The sequence below is a fragment of the Anoplopoma fimbria genome, chromosome 15, assembly GCF_027596085.1.
Source record: "Anoplopoma fimbria isolate UVic2021 breed Golden Eagle Sablefish chromosome 15, Afim_UVic_2022, whole genome shotgun sequence".
NCBI classification, from domain to species: Eukaryota; Metazoa; Chordata; class Actinopteri; order Perciformes; family Anoplopomatidae; genus Anoplopoma; species Anoplopoma fimbria.
The window spans coordinates 8954622-8970855 of record NC_072463.1 but is presented as its reverse complement, the minus strand read 5'-3'; positions in this window follow the sequence as shown (position 1 = coordinate 8970855).

Sequence of the window (16234 nt, the reverse complement as noted above, 5' to 3'; positions counted from 1 at the left end):
GACCCTGGATCTGCCCTTTATAATGCAATCACATCTCTGCTGAGATCTTTTGAGCCACTAACTACATCTCTTAAACTCTTTGTGATTGTATTTCACAACTTCCAATTACGCTTTAAACGCTCTTTAATAACATCGTCTTGTTGTGCCAACTCTTCCTCTGCAAAGGTTTAATCCCACCCAAGACATTTATTACGATAATCCAACTCCTAACATGCAACTATTTGCATTTTTCGCCCATTTTTCCAGGAAATTCGGTAAATATTTGCATTACATGTAGATGGATACCTGGATTCCAGTTTGTTCCCCAAAATAGTGAAATGGCACGAAACTGATTGAGAAGCAGCCTGATTATTCTTTCTACATTGTACTTTGTCAATAATGTATTACAGGTATTTGCTGACCCTGGATCATCCCTTAATAATGCAATCTCTGCTGAGATCTTGTGAGATGCTAAACCTCTTTTAAAACTCTTTGTGATTGCATTTCACAACTTCCATTAAGTATCAAACAGCTTTCTGTTCTATGGTGTATAACACTAAACGTTGTACCTGTAAACCCAATTTGCTGACATGCAAAGTGTGTGTTCTGAACCACAGCGCAGACCTTTGGCACAGATTCATATTCTTTGCAAACTCTGGAGTCCTATTTGGTTTGTTATTTGGTTTTTGGCACCTGGCAACGCTGCCCTCCAAACTTCCATTATGATCCCTCTCTCGCCTCTCTCCCTCTGGTATCTCTCTCTCCATCTTGCCTCATCATTCTCTTCTTCCTCTTCTTCCACATCGTCGTCCTCTCCTCTGACCCACTTTCCTGCCTTCTCTCCACTATCTCCCTCTGTTCTTCCTCATGCACCAACATCCTTCATCTCTCTCTCTCTCTCTCTCGCTCTCTCTCTTTCTCCTCCCCCTTCCTCTTCTTCCTCCATTTCCATTCTCCCTCTTCAAGTCTCCTTCTTCATGCTTCTCCACCCTCATACTTCTCCCTCTTTATTCTTTCTCCTTCGTCTGACTCCTCACCTCTCTCCTTCCTCTAATTTCCTTCCCAATGGATCTCCATCCTTCAGTCTTATTGAATATTCTTAATTTGTGTTCTCTCCATCTTTATCTTCAGCATTCTCTTTCTTCATCACTCCCACTCTTTTTCTCTTCTCTCCAATCCTACTACCTCTTTGCTTTATCCTCTCCCTTGCGCCCCTTCTCCCTCGTCCTTCCACCTTGCCCCACCTCCCCACTCCTCCTCCCTTCTCCTTCCACCATGACTCATTTCCCCTCACTAAGCCACAGAGCCACTCAGGACAGACATTCATCAGCGGCCTCAGATGATAGATGCTGCTCACCACAGCTCCAGCAGCCAGTTAGCTCGCGGCGATGCCTTATGCATTTAGATATCACCTGGCTAGCTGTAGTTTACCGCCTCAACCTGGATGGAAAACACACAAAAGGACTCAAGTTTATTCACACACATACACACAGACACAGACACACATATACATAGACACTCTGTATGGAAAGAGAAAGTTTGGTAAAAGCATGAATGCATGGATAAGTATATGTGCACTTTAATAAAATGTATGAAAGTGTGCATGCAATAGTGTTGGAGTTGATTTTGGTGTGTGTGTGTGTGTGTGTGTGTGTGTGTGTGTGTGTGTGTGTGTGTGTGTGTGTGTGTGTGTGTGTGTGTGTGTGTGTGTGTGTGTGTGTGTGTGTGCTGTAGATTGTTAGGTATGTAAATTCCAGGGGAGTTAGGTTAATTGGGTCTGAAAAAGAGGTGGGTGTGTCTCCCTCCTCTATGACAGGCTTATTTACATAGCAAAGCTGTAATTACCCTAACGAAGCCCCTATCCTATCAGGGAGAGTGCACACACACACACACACATACACACACATGTACACAAAGGCACACATGAGCGATCCCCAAACAGGTTTGAGCTCAATCATGCCAAACCTGTATTTTTCATCACTCCAGATCCCTCTCAGAAGCATTCCATTCACATGTTCATTTCTAATTGAATGGCATCCTTTTGCAGCGCCAATCAGCCAGTTTGTTGGAATTTCTCTATCAGAGCTCATTGGCTTCTTGGAGAGATGTGGGACCTGTTCCAGCACTTAGCAATCACTTCCTTCCTTCTCTCCCCCCCCCTCCTTTTGTGAAAACAGGCTTTCCCTTTTTGTGAGTTAGGACTAATGAATTTTAAATAAAAGAGGATTTTCTTTGTGTCTTATCAATGTAAATCAAAATTCCTAAGCATTGTCACGGAAAATTTGAAGATGTTAGAACAATGTTGACATTTGGGTGAATCATTATCCATCAAGGCAGCTGAAAGTTAATTGAAGTGATTGTTCTCCATAGCAAGGCAGGTTTAAACCAACAAACTTTTAACAGTTTTCTGTTTTCTGTGTATGGTTTTGGGATATAGAGTATAGAGGATATTTCAGTGTCTACTAACCTGGAGGTCAAGACTCCATAAAGTGGTCGCTAGATAAATTTGAAGATCTTTGAGATGATTAACAGGGTAGGAAGCATGATACACCATATTTTTGCTACACAAGTTTATGTTGATTTTCTCTGATTGTATTCAAGTCAAATCAATTTTATTTATAAATCAGAAATTTGCCTCAAGGGGCTTTATAATCTGCACAGAATATTACATTCTGCTTTGGACCCTAGATAAACAAGATCTACCAAAAAAATGGAAGAAAACTCAAAAAGAGCAATCAAAAAAGGAATCCCTACTCTAATTTTTTCCTATTTTCTGGATAGGTTTTTACCTCTGAAGGCCTGATAATTGTTCTAAGAATTTAAGAAAAAAGATCTCTCTTTGGTTAACCTTATCAAAATCCAAATTTAACCTGTGACAGGATAAAAAGGGTGGGAACTACTCTGGTGCTTTCCTACATTTCCCAGAATTCCCTTCGCCAACTTGTAGATAATGTGCCTGAACCTGCCAAATTCAGTGCGTGTGAAGAGAGCAATAAAGCCCGTTTTTCCAGTCGAGGTGTGCCCCTTTACTAAGATCACAACATATTTTGTGAAATAAGATAAAGATGTTCTGCTTTGGCCACTGTCAGTGGAGAAACAGTATCTCTGCATCTTCCACAACGGATGTCTTCCTGTATAAAGGTTGAACATTTATCACTGACAGAAGCCAACGGTTTTGGTACAACATTTAGATAACTGATATCTAAATCTGCTTAGCTAATTTCCACATGCTGTAAGGGAAGAAATATGGTTTAATTTTTTTTTTTTTAAATTTGGATGAAATTACCCTTTAAATATTTCTTTCTTTTTACTTCCAAGGTCCACAGAAGCTTTAAAAAAACGCAGACAACCATCCTTAATCATTAGCTGTTCTTCTGGACGTTGTTTAGAGTGGATTTGTCCTTCAAACAGTATGTACTAAAACCAGCACCTTCAACCAGTGCTCCCATTACCTCCCTCAGTCTCGGCCCTTCCCTCTCTCTGCACTTCCTATTCCAAGAGGAATTTAATCTTTCAAGCCATCGTTGTTTTTCTTCTCCCCTATTTTTACTGCTGCTGCTGCTGCTGCTTGGAAGACCACAGACTGCCTCTGTATGCTGATGCCCCCCCCCCTCCTCCTCCGAGCCTCTCTCTCTCTTTCTGTATCTCTATTTGTCTAACTCTCTCATGCTCGCTGTCTCTCTCTCTTTCTCTCTCTCTCTCTCTCCACCTCTCTGCCTGTCTCTCTTCCTCTGCTCTCTGTCCTCATCTCTCCCCCTCCCCCTCCCCCTCTTCCTCTTCCTCCTCCACCTCACTTGTTCTCTTCTCCACTTCTTCACTCCTTCTCACCCCTCCTGTTCCTCCCTCCCACCCTCCCCTCTCTCTCTCTCCTGTCTGTCTATCTGATGCTTCGTAGCTCTGCTGTACGTGCCACAGATTCAGATGGCAGTCAAATGGTAGACGGAGACAAACACGGAGACACATGCATGCAATTACATGCTCACACACACACACACACACACACACACACACACACACACACACACACACACACAAAACGCACGTGCAGACCGGCAACTGCACGCGTGCACAGACTCACACATTCGTGCACACACCTGCACATACGGATGTGCACGTACATTTTTTGCAGACACACACTGTGGTGTCATATACGTTCAAGTATTTCAGTCACCTCTCTCATTTAGTTTAGCAGGGAGGATATTATTCTTGAAACACAAAGCTATCAGAAAACAGAATGCAGGAAATATTAATGAGAAGGGAGTCTTTTCTTTTTTTACAGATTAAAATGAAGAAAGAGGGAGAAGTGGAAGAAGTTGGGTTATTGCACAGCCAAGAGAAATGAGTAGACTTTTCAGGTAAAGTGCAAAGATATTCATGTGTCTGTGACTGTTTTTAATGTTTGGTTGAGATGAAGACAGCGTCACCAAGAGAAAGAGAGGGGGAGAGGGGGGGGAGCACAGAGGAAAGAGGTCAGTCTAAGCTTATGAAACATTTTCTAACCTAACCCGGCCTATTTTCTGACAGAGCAGGACTGAGGACTTACAGTCAGACACACAAGTTACAAGGGTTGACAGTGACATGCCTTTCGGGATTGACACATGTAAACAAATACACACACACACGCACGCACGCACGCACGCACACACACACACACACACACACACACACACACACACACACACACACACACTGCAGCATCTGACAAAGTAACGTTGAATTGAATGACCTTACACCTTATTCAGCTGTAGGGGCCTTTTTTGAAAATGGACAACTCATCTGTGTTTGGAAAACCAAGGCCATCTACCTCCATTCATGTTTAGTCTCTGTGGAATTGTGCATATGAAATGCCACTAAAGGAGTAGACCAACATTTTGGGAAATACGCTTATTTGCTCTCTTAAAGAGAGTTAGATGAGGAGATTGACTCATGTCTGTGTGGAGTATGGAGCGAGAGCCTGGAGGCGATTAGCTTAGCTTAACATAAAGAGTGGAAGCAGAGGGAAACAGCTAGCATGGCTCGCCTACCTGCACAACAAAATAAAATCTATCTTCTTCAATCAAAATATAACAACAAAAAATCAAGGTTTTAGGGGAAATTAGGTGCTATAATTCCGGAAAAGTCACTGCTCCTGGCTGTTGTTCACCATAAAAAAAGTTACAGCACATTTACCCTGATCGCCTGTATAAACAAAAGTTATGGTGAAAAGTCAAATGAGTTAATCTCTCTTAAATGCACCTATTATTTTCTTGATTCTGTGTTAGTTTCCTGCTGTATATCCCCCATTGGCTTTAAACATTCATTGTTTCAGATCATCTTGTTGCTGTAAGAATTAAAAAATGTGTCCTGTCAGTGTCCAAAAACAGCCAATACTAAAAAATGAAATGACTTGATGGTTTACATGCTAAAATAAAGTGTTTATTAGACGACGTTGAGATTATAAACAGATAATGTTTAGTTATTGAATGCCAACAAAGGACTGGAATTTCTAACAATAATAGTGTCGAAACGGGAATTCTTTATATGCTGGTAAATGTAGCTACTTGTAAAAATTTCCAATGAAAATTTAGTTGAAAACAAAGCTAGTGTTTGCTCTGACAATACCAGAATCCAGTGTCAAACCATGTGAATACATTACAACACTTTACCTAAAGCAACACTTCACCCAACACACCACTAAGGCATAAATCATACATTTGGTATGGATTAAGAAATGTGGCAATTTTCGTTTTTCCTTTGTGTGAAGAATTCACAACATAAAATGCTCACAGTCCTTTATTTACATTTGACCTGAAAGCTCGCGACAGAAACACATGTTGACTTGGATGTCAAATTGGATCCAGATTGCGTGTCCTCTTGAAAACGTTTGAACAGTTACAAGACCTTTTTTTTCTATTTTTTATCAGAGACACAAACATGAGTGTGCGGTGGTATAATTGGCTGCGCAGACAGTCTACAGATGTTATTTTCTTTCAACTAGTAGAGTAATTTCAGATGCTTTTTTTGTCACCTTCTGAGATTGAGAACGGTGTGTTCTCGAGCGACTATAGCGAAGTTGTTCACAGTCCAGTAATAGCTCTTAGTATATTAATAATAACGTCTACTGTAAAAGTATCTTGATGATGTTTCTGTTCATTTGTTATTACCTTGTGTTAGCTAAATAATATAATAATATATATAATATAATATATTTTTACCCAATAAACACAAAGTTACGAATTTAGAAGAGTGGCTTGTTATGGAAGTATTTTTCCTGCAACTATTTAAAAGTTCTCTTTTAATAAAGATCCCACCTTGGTTTCTAAGGGGTCATGTTTATTATAGCTGTAAACACTACAAGACCCATAAGCATCCAAGTTGTAGCTGATACAAATTGCTTCCTTGTTGGGACTTGAAAAAAACAGATCTAAAATCTGAAGGTCAACAAATTTAAAAATAGTTAATATTTAATCAAGGTTCTTCCTTTCTTATCACCTGACAACCCATGGAGCATTTTTCACCCCATTGTTTCGGTTTTACAGTTTTGGCTCAGTCTCGTGGCTCTCATCTGTGTTCGTTTTTTACAGCAGCCGGCAGCTGTTAAAAAGTTTTGCTAAACCCACTGTATGCTACCTGCCGAGCTCCAAACAGCAGACAAAGTCAGCGACTAGCAGGAGATCATAGTGAAGGACTTAGCCGTCAATGAGCCTGATATTTTGTTTTCCTCAAGAGTCGGTGGAGACTAAAATAGAACTAAAAGGAGAGCGAATTTTGGGCTCACATTAGTTAAGTGGACAGTAACACAACCCCAAGTTAATGCTATGTGCTAGTGCTAATAATTATGCCCCAAGTCTGTTGGATGTGTAAATCTCCAACTGTTCTCTAACACGTCAGGCCGTTCTTATTAAGTGTTCTTACTTAATCTGGAGGTGTAGGGGTACCACTGAGGAAGTTTGATGAAGCAGTATAGCTATCAACAAAGTCCACCCAGGGAGGAGGTCAGGATGGAGGGGTCAACAAACACAGGGCTTAAACCGTGGAGACTGCTGCTAGTGTCCCGTATGATACCAAAAGTAAGTGTTGACTTATTTTACCTTACTTTTTGACGTCACTTACATGCTTAACTAACGCCACATGCCTACGTTGCGGGACAAATTATTTTACGTTACAGATTATTTTAACAGTTATTTCAAACAAAACCACAAACTTTTCTAAACCTAACCAAGAAGTCTTTTGGGTTGGCTTGGGCGGCGGACTTACTGTTCGTGTTGCTGGGCATTTGTTGGAGACATTCTTCTCAAGAGGAAGTTGCATGAAATATGATAAATATCCTCCACTGATGTCACTTTAGTCAACCTTGGTTGGGGCTGAAAATTACAAGTTTGAAAATGTTGAGTAGAAAGAAGTGAGCTAACCAGACCGAACTGTCAGTTTTCGAGTTGCATTGTGGTTCAAGGCATGTGTGGCATAAAAAAAATCTTGTTCTGCTGCAATATTTATTTTCTTTTTTTATCTGCCCATGTGAGTCTGACAATGTTATAGGAATGCAATGCTCAATAAAAGGAGTACTGATTGATAAAGTTAAATATAAAGCAAAAAATCTTAAAGGTAAAATAACGATCAAAAAAAGATAAATAAGTGTTTGTGAAGAAACGTAGAATGTATTTTCTTAAACAGGGAGCTCACCAAAATGACCATGTACAAATAAAAAAGTCAAAACCAACCAAGAAAAGAATGAAGTGGTCAAGAATTTTTGATCGCCCTAAGCTGTGTTTTCAGTTCAATGTTCATACGTGCTGGATCAGTACTTAGAAATCGTTTTTCTATCTATTTACACTGTTTTAAACATTGATTGTATCTGCAGCACTGTTGTAATCTTACTTCCGATAGGGTGCATTGAGCAAACCCCTGATTCAGATCCCCATCAGGTATCACAAGTGCAACACCGATTTGTCTCGGGGTCAACACAAAAAACTATTCTCAACATTAGAAATGATCAGAAACGACAAAGGACAAAGCTGTGCCGCTCGCAAACCTGCTATGCACGCCTCACTCCTTTATCTCGCTATTGTCTTGGACGGAGAGGTTTGTCTGAAGGTTTGGATACATGTGTTGTTGACTGTCTCGCCCCTCGGCTAAAACTACAGGGCCTCCTCTCCCCCCGCGCAGGGCCCCTCAACCTCTCTCTCTCTCTTTCTCTTATTCCCAGCCATTCACTCTATCCTTCCTGTCGATCTTCTGCTCTCTCGCTCTCTCTTCTCGCTTTCCTTCTCTTTCCCTGCTTGTCCGCATACACACACACACAGACACACACACACACACACACACGCACAAACACACAGACACACACACACGCACAAACACACAGACACAGGCACACTCACACACACACACCTTCCATCCTTTTGCCTGTGCTCACTGCCCATATCTTTCTCCTTTCTCTCTTCACCCCCTCCTTATTCTCATTCCCTACCCTCCCCCTCCGCCTTCCTTACACCCCCTCCCTCCCCCAAACCTCCATCCTTCTGAAACAGAGTGTGTGTTCTGCCACGCACACACACACACACACACACACACACACACACACACACACACACACACACACACACACACACACACACACAACAAACTGGTGCTTTACCTCCCCTAGGAGTTGTTCTTAACTCGCTGACTGAGGCACGCTCTCTGTGTGTGTATTTGTGTGCATGTCTGTGTGTGTGTTTGTGTGTGTGTGTGCGTGCACATGCGTGTTAATGCAGACCGTGCATGGGGGTTGGGGGTTAGCATGTTTTTGTGTGTCTGTGCTGCTGACTCCACACATGATCCCCATTAGAGGCTGGCGGGAGTAGACACACACACTTTCATCCACACCCACACACAAATTCATGCGCGCACTCATATACATACAGACAGACACTCATGGACGTGCACACATGTAAGCACACACATGTCCATGCAGGTATACATGCATCCACCACACACTCACACATGTGAGTCTGTGGGGCCTGATCCCATTCCCCCCCTGAGGCTTCTACGCCGACACGGACTGCCGCTGGAACTGGTTTCTGAACAAAATTTTTAACATTTTATCGCAGAAAACTGGTTCCCAGACGTTCAAATTGACCCTGTTTCGGGCACTTAAACCTGCTTTTCTAGAGCCGCGGAAACCCTGAGGATCGGGGGTAGGGTGATGTCATCAGCGTGTAAAAACCAACATCATTCCTAGGCAACCACAAGTGTCCTAGGAAACCAGATGTGCCGTGAGCAAGAAGGAGAGTTTTCGAGGCTCGGTTTGGTGAAAATGATCGTCTGAATAGGCCGATGCTTTACTGGCAACGTAATTCTTGAGAAGACTGAAAAGTTTACAAAGACATGCAAGGATAATGTGCCAAGCCAAAATGTGGAAGCTTCTCCAGAACAATAAAATAAATCATTCACAAAACGTGGCCACAGAAATAACAATGGAGGGAATTTCTGTTTGCTCAATTCTGTGGTCACAAAGACTAGCAGATAAAGTGACTGAGCAACTGAATGCAGCAGCGGCCATGTTTGGATCAACGTTCCAACCAACATGTTCTTTAAGTCCCAATAAAACAACTGTGTAATGAGTTTGTTTCCAACCAGAGAAATCCTACCAGTCCAACAAGTCTTGCCCTTCCTTGCCCTTAAATTGTTGATGTGTGACAATAGCTGAAAGAGAAATGAATGGTCATGTTTTGGGTCGGGGTCCGGTTTAGGGTATGTCCAATCAGGGTCTTCATTGGCGTCACAATGTAAAATGCTGCAGAAAAAAGTGATGCCTTACCACTGTGGTGGGAACATGGCTACAATTGCTTCACAATTATGATTGTTTTTTGTACATAGGCTGCAATGTGTACTTCTACACACGACACGTTAGCAGCAGCTAGCTAGCCACTTCTTGCTAACTGGCAATTTGGCAGTGAAGGAGACAACATTAGTGCAGCATGGAAGATCTAAGCAGAGATATTATTAAAACTAATAAAGCCACTCTATTTGTTTTATTCTCAAATCTAAAATGCTTTAATCTGCAGCCCAGTCCAACACAAGATTGTCTATATCAAGTCATTGCATTATATAACTGATTTAAAAAAGTAAAATCCCAACAGAATAAAACCACCACTCAATGGATTAAACCCTGTGGTCAATATCTATCAAGAAAAAATCATTTTAACTTGGCTGGATGCCTCCTTTTACTGTCAGAAATAATCTCAATATATTGAATCTACGTCATGTGAGCAAAATGAACATGTAATCTGTTCGATCAACTTATCAGAAAACCTTGACAAAAGAGCCTGAATGATGGTGACAACAACTCAGTCCCAATCAGTTTTTCATTGAAGGTGCAGCAAGAAACAAAGCTAGACACTAAGAGACTTGTGAGAGAAATGCTGCTCATGTCAGTAGGATAACAGTCTTAATAATAGGTAAATGCCATCCATGACCAAATATTTTGGTAACGCCTTCTTCTGTCAAAGCCAGTAATAATTAATAGTAAATTACGCGACAAGCTATTGCTTATTGCTTAATTTAGTAAAGTCTTCTCAATATGATTAAATGTTACAATCTGTAGGATTTTCATTAATTAAACCCTTTTTTCAGCAACCATAATTCAATGTATTGACATTCTTATCCCTCTCTATAGTAGTTTTCATTGTTAGTGGTAGAGTCTTCCATTTCCGCGCAGGGGCAAAAACATGGTCCACGCAAGTACGCGATTGCAGATGCTTCGAGCTATGTATGGTCGATTTCACGTTGCATATTGGAGTGTGTCATCTGAAAACTGACAATGCAAGCGCAAAATGCAATTGTAGCATTGCAGCTATAGCATGAAACAAAAAGAGGGAGCTGGCCCCTTCCATTTCGGTTTGAGTTAAAGCTCTCGCCAAACATGTCCTTATGAGTTGGCTTTGTCATTTGTGTTGTGTACTTGTTTTTAGTAAGTTTTTAGTAAGTTTCCTTGAGAAAAAATGTAAAATTAGCCGGGGTTGGATTGGCAACTGGAACCCTAAATCAAAGACATAAATAACCATGCAAACTGGCATTTAGCTGCAAATATGAAATGTATTTTATTTTGTAATATGCACAACAACCTTTAAACCCAATTAAAACATAACACATTGTCAAATTATTCACAAGAGTTTGCAGATTTGGGTTTTTCAGGCCACAAAGTAACAAACACAAAAAAATGCATCAGTGTCTAAAGCAAATTAAGTGGACAAAGTCAAAAGTATAGAGTCAGGTAATAAGAGCACATTGCCTTCTGTATGCAAAAGACACTTTTGTTCTGTTGGCTGAGAGCACAACTCTTTGACCGTCGATACTTCCTGAAACAATCATTTTTAAGCATCTCTACTTGGATGGTAACAGTAACAGGGAAGGATGGAGGGACCGAGCAGATCATGTGATTTCAGAAGCCTGATCCACACCCGACTATTATCAGTAATATACTGTTATTGTCATTACATTTGAAAAACTTGGGATGCTCACTTAATACAACAACAGCCATCCCTTTGTCCGACATGTGTGGAAGTGAAAAAAAGCTGGATCATTTAATTTGTTTCATTGGTTCCAAGCCTCATAAATCCTAAGAAGATTACAGAGGTTATGGAGATCATGTGGGGGTCACAAAAAGGAAAAAACAACTACTGAATTCACAACAATATCTTATTTAGCACAAAGATTAAATGTGTTTTATATTACATTTAAGAAAAGTGACTCTTAATCCTAAATATTGTGTGCTAACCCATGTATTTGACATATTAAAAAATGAACTCCTTTAGGTCTTTTGGCTTTGAATCAGAAAAATAATGAGTAAACTTCTTATTCAAGCATTCAAGACATTAGGCAGCTTTATACTTAAGTACACTGATTAATACACAGTTGGGTACCAAAAGATTTTTGTGGTATGAGACAGATCAGTGTCAGACTCAGACTTGCAACAACTGGAGCACAGAAATATTGACCTGGTTAATTGGTGCTGACACATTGCAAGAAGTATGGGAGTGACACACTGGGTCCCGAGGAAACCATAACAGGAGCTCACATATTACAGCGTAGATAAGATGGCAGACTAAACATAAACACTCTGCAGGTATATACATTCAGAGCTGAGGAATCTTTCCACTGCAGCAGCACGACAAAGTTGGTAACAGCTGATGTTAAGCGCGAAGACGGGCTGATACTCAACAAAAGATTCAACACAGATGGTAAAACTACAAACACACTAATTTACAGACTAACTAGCTTATACCTGTCTCACTGCTAACATTGACAGCACAGACATTTCCATATACTGTACACTATTACCAATATACGCAACAGTAGCAGCAAAAACAAAGGCAGCATGAGAGATAATCAGTCTTAAGTCCTCATCTAAACTACACCCAGTCTGTCCAATGCCTGCTGGCCCTGGGGATTGTGCTGGAGTTTTAATCCACTTAAAAGCAGAGGACCTCTGCTGCTGTTTCCAAGGGGCTTGACCCACGCTGCATGCGCACACACATGTACAAAAAAACTGCCACGCACGCAGCACCACGCACAGATTCAGTCCCTCCTCATAAACACTTTTAAAATAAACAAAACACATACAGTATTAAGGTAAATGCACAAATGGATGCACTCCACACGTTGATCTATGCACGATTCTAAAAGGCGGTCTGAGATGTATTGATCATGAAATGTATTATAAGCAGGTTCAGTAGTCAAGTCCGGTCAGATCTTTGAATTTATCGCCTTTATCACAGGGCCAGAATGAAAACCTTTAATTTAAAGCTATACAGGAGGCTGATGGATGGCCGAGGCACAACCTAACGTTGACTGGATTTATTGAAGAGGGGTCAACTGTAATTCCACCATTGTTCAACTCCACTTTCTACTGTAGGTCTGCTACAGTATGTGTGAGCGTGTGTGTGTGTAAGGGAGATCTAACCTCTCAATCTTTAATAACAGAAGAATTTAAAAGGAATTTTCTCTACTTATTTGCCCCGCTGCACTATCAAAACTGCAAAGATATTAACAAAACACACAACATTGTTCACATTAATGTTTGGAAATTAACTGTGGCAATTTAAGGTTTTTGTTTAAATTAAATATATATTTTTGGCCATGTTTAAATGCTTTATTTTGTGCCACGAACACAATCTCATACTTTTTTCTCTTCTTGCACCAACGTTTGTCGTTATCTAATTTGAAATGTACTAATTCCTTATTCTTGCGGAGGGAGGGCGAACCACTGACTTGAACAGCTGCTTCATGACCCAAAAAACTGTCAGTCTTTCCCTGGAATAAATTGTGGAATATACCATCTTTGGGTACAGGGGGGAGCGGGAAACGTGCATTTCCGGGAAGAAGGATGTCACTAGCAATTGCAGACATTTTGGCGGCATCACGAATTATATCCTAAGATTTAAAAGTTAAATTATTTAAACGTAGGTGGCTTTAAGTGTCCAAATAGATACACATGAGGAATAATGGAGGCTCAGCTCACCCGCGTTTCAGCGCCGTGTTTCTGGAGGACCCATAGTAGAATCAATTCAGCGAGAGGGGAGCTTGAAACCGTCCACTCATGCTTTCCTCCGAGTCTGAGAGAAACACAGTTGAAGTGAACACACAGACCAGTCGGCCGCACTACATGCTCACAACAGGCAGGCTCCGATCACTAACGAAAAAACAACAGCAGCCTTTGCATATAATTATAATGATACTTTACGAAACACTATGCAATTATCTCAGGGAAACTATATGTCACTGCAGGAACAATGGAGGAATATCATAATGATACGAGATAAGCATTAAAAGTATAAGGTCACTATGAACTCACTTTAGAGTAGCCTACCACGGGCCCATAGAAAGAAAAAATATTATTAGTTTGTTTGTTCTGTCAACAAATATCCCCATCATGTTATATTTTCAATTATTATACTTGATATCATTTTCTTTGGTCCACAGCATACTGTTATACCTCTTGCATGTTATGAATGCAGATACTTTAACCTTCATCAGGCAAAAGCGACCCATAATATGAGGGTAGTGAGCTTCAGCAGTTGCGTGCATTTGTGTGCATGTGTCGCCTATTCAAATTGAACTTTATTCGTTTTAATCTATCATATACACATGTAGAACAATACAGAAACATGAATAAATGAATCAGGTACATTGGTCTTAACTCAACCACTGTCACATAACTGTTTGTCCAACTGCATCTGAAACTTATGCAACGGTACATTGGCTGAGTAGCCGACATAATGTGCTCTGCTTCCCACTCATTTTTGCTCACAAACATTCATCCGTCTGTCTTCCGCTGCTCGTCACTGATCAGCTGGACGTGCCTTGCTCAAGGGCATCCGTTGACGGAGAGGAGGGCGAGGATAGTCATGCACACACGATAAACTGAAACCGTCACACATGTTAGTGTCATTGGTAACAGTTAATCCAGGGCAGACACAGCTCTGAGGGTGAATAAAAAAACAACTCTTGAGCAAAGTACTGGTTTATAACACACATCTGCTGGTTGCTGATCAGAGTATACTGCATGAGTAAAAGTACTGCAAATGAACGAGAAAGTTAAGACCAACCTTTCATGGGGATATAATGGTGGAAAATGTGTTTCATGTGTTGGCTACACAGCATAAATCCAGCATTATTTAGGGTCAGTTTAGAGAAAGCAGTCTGACCTTTTAACCAGCGTTATAACGCAACACCTGCTGAAGGTATCTGGGAGATCAGCTGATGTAAATGAAGGTTTTAAATAAAGTTTCCTGTAGTTACAGTGCTTCGTCATGACGCTGCGTAGGGAATCTTTGTGTCCATGTCAAATGACTAATATGGGTACAGTATTTTGCATGCATGCACAGTACTCGCATGCATCCTCATTTGAATGTGTTTGCGCGTGCCTCGTGGAGGGCTGGCGCTTCCACGCCACCGGCCCCGGCTCGCCAATGTCACCTTCATGGGTGGCTCCATCGTAAGGAGCATCCTTCAGAATGTAACAGATTAGCTTTGCAGGCAGGGATGTTGATGAGGTCATCACTTCCCAAGGTCACACCTACATAAGCCCAGCTATAGGGCGCCCACTGGCGTTAAAGCCCCCCACCCCCCACCCCACCTCTTCAGATCATATAGAGGCTCAACTCTACCTCCTGCCTGCATGCAGATCTGAATAAGGCAGAATAAGCCATATCCAACAGGATAAGCCATATTGTAATATTCAGGCTGCTTTCGGCCTCTTCAGGATTCCTTCACCCCTGCGAAGACTTGAGAAAGGCTGGACCGCTCTGTGTTACGACACACTGTATGCGTCACTTATAGTATTTCCAAGCTCCTATAGATTTTTTAATCCCTGCAGGCACATTTCAGCATGCTGCGTATAGCTGCAAGCTCTGTTATGCAACAATTGATGATCAGATCAGCTCTTTCGGATTTCATCACTTCCTGTGTTCATATATTTGAATATGACATCTGAGTAATTACGTATTCAAGAAGACCACTTGCTGAGTTCCTATAGCACTTTCACCTATAGGCCCAAAGTTAGTCTCTGCCTGTCTGCTGGTGTAACTGTAAAACCCTATGCACCAGGGTTGACCACCTTATCCGAGACTAAGTCAGACAAGATCAAGACTTTTAGGGGTGGAGTCAAAGTCAAGACCAGGACCAAACCAGTGCATGTCCCACACTGCATGAAACACTGATGATACAATATGGAACATGCAAACCATACGCATTCCTCTTTAAACGCCTCTTTTACTTCCATATATGTGTGTATGTGTAAGTGTACTATGAGAAATGTCTTGATTAAATAATCAAGAGGTATTACAGGGGTGAATTTTATGTGAAGGGATTCTCCTTTGTTTTCTATGAGCAATCACAGTGATGTTAACAATGAAATTAAACAATGCACAGGTGATCTCAGGTTTCCCCGCAGTTTAGGTCTTGACCGGTCTTATAATAAAATCCTCTTTGTTTGAGGCCGAGACTAGAGTAAAAAAAAAAAGAGTGGTCTTAAGACTAGTCTCGAGACCAAGACCAATCTTGAGTACTACAACACTGCTTTGCACCAAAGTAATAACTATGTTATTACACTTCTTATAGACGGCATATCTGCTGCTCTATCAGAGGCAGCTTCTCTCCTCCAACAGTTTCTCTTAGGGTTGTGCAACTGTTCTGCATTAGTGCAGCGAGCATGCAAACGATGGACTTGTAGAAACAGCCACATCTGTATGTGTACTAATTTTGCCTCCTCTGATTCTCTATGGAAGGCAAA